The sequence below is a fragment of the Fukomys damarensis genome, unplaced genomic scaffold (genome assembly GCF_012274545.1).
Source record: "Fukomys damarensis isolate Sample0158 unplaced genomic scaffold, DMR_v1.0_HiC HiC_scaffold_36, whole genome shotgun sequence".
NCBI lineage: Eukaryota > Metazoa > Chordata > Mammalia > Rodentia > Bathyergidae > Fukomys > Fukomys damarensis.
The window spans coordinates 44,433,228-44,437,101 of record NW_022900948.1 but is presented as its reverse complement, the minus strand read 5'-3'; positions in this window follow the sequence as shown (position 1 = coordinate 44,437,101).

Genomic DNA, 3,874 nt, shown 5'->3' with positions numbered 1-3,874 from the left:
CCCCCGCCACACCCCTTGGCGTCTCCCCCATCTGTCTCCGGACTTTTCTGCCCCTCCCCCCCACCCTAGCCCAGGCTATTTCCCAGAGCGCTTGGGGGGTCCCCGAGGAGCCCAGATCGTACCACACCAATTCCCGGTGCCCTCGCCCTCCCGGTGCCTCAGTTTCCCCCACCCGCTTGCCCACCGGCTGCAGCGCCACGCCGCGCCCACGGGGGGGCAGTGTTGGCCTGGCTTTGGCGCCGCCGAAACTTCTCTGCCTCCTGCTCCAGGCCAGAAACTTTTGCTCTCCCGCCCCCGCGACTCCTCCGCCCCAGGCTCTTGCACCTGCGCTGGCCACGGCCGCACCTGGGAGACCTGGGGGAGCTTTTATTGGTCGCAGGGCGAACCCCAAAGTGCCCAGCCTGCGGGGGCCCACGCCCTCCGAGCCTCGCCGACGGGCTGTGTTCAGAGGACGCGGGGCCACAGGACCTGCACAGGGACATTGCGTGACACACGCGGGGACACCGCGCCGCACACAGGCATACACGATGACACATCCCCCAGACCGCCTTGCAGACACCACTGTTCAGAACACGCACCCCAGCCCTGGCACCCCACCGCCAGTCGGGGACCCCTTCTGGACCCCGAAGGTGCCTGTCCACCACCCAGGTGACCCCTGCAAGCAGAGCTGGGCCCCTTTGCCTTCCTGCGGTCCGGGTCCCCAGCCTCTCACCCCTCCAGGGGGTGAACCAGGCCCTGGGGAGATCCGGCCCTCTCTGAAGGTCACAGATCCGAAGCGTGGGCAACAGCATCAAAAACGGGGGCGTGGCCAGCGGAGAAGGAGCGGGAAGGATTTGAGGAGAGCCCAGCAGGGCGAGCAGAGCAGGAGCCGAAAGGGCAGGGGGCAGGACCTCTGCAGGTTTCCCTGGAGGGCAGGTGACCTTGACCGGAAGTAGTGCGGGCACGCGGGTTGATCCTGACCAGAGATGGGGCAGGCCCGAGACCGTGTCCGGAAGTGAGGGAGGCTTGTCATGGTGGGAGAGGGAGGGCAGGGGCACTGGGCAGTCCCTGGAGAGGTGGAGCCCCAGGGAAGCCAGCCCGGGGTGGGAAGCTTGACTGTCCGAGGTCTGTACCCCACTCACCTGTTGGAACCCTAACCCTAGTATGATAGCAGAGGGTGGGGTCTTCGGGAACGGGTTGGGTCATGGGGGTGGCGCCCTCCTGAGTGGCATTAGTGGCCTCTCAGCAGAGTCCGGAGAGCGAGCAAGAGCTTTCTGCTGAGCAAGGACACGAGTAACGAGGGAAGGGAGGTGACCGCGGTTATTCCTGCAGCCAAACTGGCCTTGCAGTCTCTGCGCAGAGAGCTGCGGAGCCCCGGGTGTTGTGGGGGGGGGGCTGCCCCAGACAAGTCAGGCCCACACGCCCCTTCCTCTCATTTTGGCCTCTCCGCCCTTCTGTCATGGCCCCCTAGCTACGCCTGCGTGACAGGCACCGCCCAGCAGCCCCACAAGTCTCCTTGTCCCCTAGAAACAGCTCCGGGGACAGAGATACTTGCAGGTTGCTGTAGCATCTGAGGCCGCCCAGCATGGTGGGCTGTGACTTCTAGCACCACCCACAGCTGTCCCCAGTGAGGGCACAAGGGACCTGGGCCCTGCCCTCCGGAGCTCAGAGGCCAAAGGGAAAGCACACAGGAGCCAGGACAGATAACAGCAGGCAGGCAGGGTTGCAGGCGCTGGAAGACAGACACTGCCCCCGCGGGTGAAGAAACCCAGGCACAGAGAGGTGAAGTAACATGGGCCGGGGTTGCACCGCTGAGCCCCAGCTGAGAAGCCGTGGTAGGAGCTGGAGGACACTGGCGGCTCAGAGAGCCGGGCTTCCTCCTCCGGGGAGGTGGTCCAGGCTCCCTCTGGCTAGGAGAGCAAGGCCTCTGAAGGCTGAACTGTCCCGCGAGCTCACCCACTCCTCATCCCAAGTTTTCTTTTGTGCTACTGGGGATTGAAACCAGGACCTTTGCACTGACCTAAATCCCCCCACCCCACCCAACCCCCTGCCTTTTATTTTGAGACAAGGTCTTGCTAAATTGCCCATGGCCCAGGTTGCGATGCTCCTGCCTCAGCCTCCCACAGGCGCCTAGCTTCAGAATACATTTGTTGAACGCCACCTGTCTTGTCCGGCTCTGTGCTGGACCCTGAGCTCCTGGGCAGCTGGGTCCCCATCCGGGGGAGCCGGCAGCAAAGGCTGTGACCCCTGCGGTCCCCGAGGGCCTAGTGCTGGCTTCACATTTGCAGGACATCCTAAACCAGTGGTCTGCACTTCTTCATCCTGAGCCCTGCAAACTGCGTAACTAGTCTAAACTGTCCAGCGGGGGCCCCACGGAGGGCCGGCAGGAGTGGCCTTTGTCCTGCCTCGCCCAAAACCTTACCATGGGTCCCCAGATTGCTGGGGGGGGGACCTACGTGGCTAGCATCAGCCTGGAGGGCAGGGCCAGCAGAGGCCCCCCCAAGGCTTTTGAGGACACCCTACCTCTAGCGAGTGAGTGCATCGCGCATGCCCACTACACCGAGTGGGTGGGCAGGAAGAGAAACTCCGCCTACCGCGCAGGCTCCGCCCACCGACCAGAACCCATGTTCCCAGCGGGGCCTCTCCGGACCCCAGGACCTGTGGCTCTCACACCGGGGAGCGGGAGTGCGGGCTGCTTTTACATCAGTTCTTCTGCGCTTGCTTCTCTCTCCACAATCGAACCATCATAAAAGGCCCGTTCAAGGTCACTGAATTGTGTAGCCGGAGGGACTGAGCCCGGGCGTCTCTGGCGAGGCTCCTGTCCCCCGCAGTGAGATTGGGAAAGGGCCCTCCTGGGCGGACGGAGCCAGCAAGGCCTGGGGGCAGGCGTGGGGTTCCCCGCTTTCCCGAGGCTCTGCTTGCCCTCCTGAAGCCTTGTTTTCCCTGTGCCTTGTTCAGTCCAGAGCCTGGCTCGCACACGCGTCTTGAGCTCTGCCCATCCCTGAGGAGGGAGCTGGTTTTGGATACGCGCTGGGTTGTCTCAGCCTTAAAAACAATCCCCACAGGAGCCAGGCCGAGTGGTGCACTCCCACCCTCCCCGCACTCCTGGAGGCGCACACAGGAAGGTCAGGAGTTTGAGCTCAGCCTGGGGGATTTAGTAAGGCCGGGCCTCAAAATGAAAAAAAGGGCTGGGGTGCAGCGTGTGGGAGCCTGGGCTCCCACCCAGAAACAGTGGCGAACTGGGGACTGGGTGGGGCCGGGTGGTAGAGCTCAGGTCTCAGGCCGCTTCCCTCCCTGCTGGGGCTCTGGTGTGTGTGTGCCTGTGTGGGTGGGCAGGGCCTCCCGGCAAGGACCCCCTCAAAAGCTGGGTGTAGATGGCAGGACGGAGACTGGGGATGCCGGGGCTCTGAGGCTAAGCCGACGGATGAGGACCTTTTTGTGTCCAGAAAAACATCCGGGGGCTTTGAGACTTCTCCTGCCAGTTCCGAGCCCTTTTCTAAAGGGACCCCCCAGGACCAGGGATTTAGCTCGGTGGTTCTGTTGCCTGCCTCGAAAACGCAATGACCCGAGTTTGATCCCCGGTACCAAAAAAATCTAAAGGGACCCCCCCCCAGTCCACCTCTGGGGACAGTAGCCAGTTTCCTCCAATGGAGGATGCTGTGAGATCTCCTCAAGGTTAACTCACCTGCCTCTCACCAGTGATGCACAGAGAGGTTGGGTCATTAACCCAAGGTCACACAGCGGGGAAGTAACTAAGCCAGGATCCAAGCCCAGCCAGGCTGGCCCAGGTCTGCAACCCTAACTTTAAGCGAGCACCAGTCCTTGGTGGGGAAGGGAGAGAGGGAGACGGGCTGTTGTGTGAGGGAAGGGATCCCAGCCTTGCCTTCCATCCCTT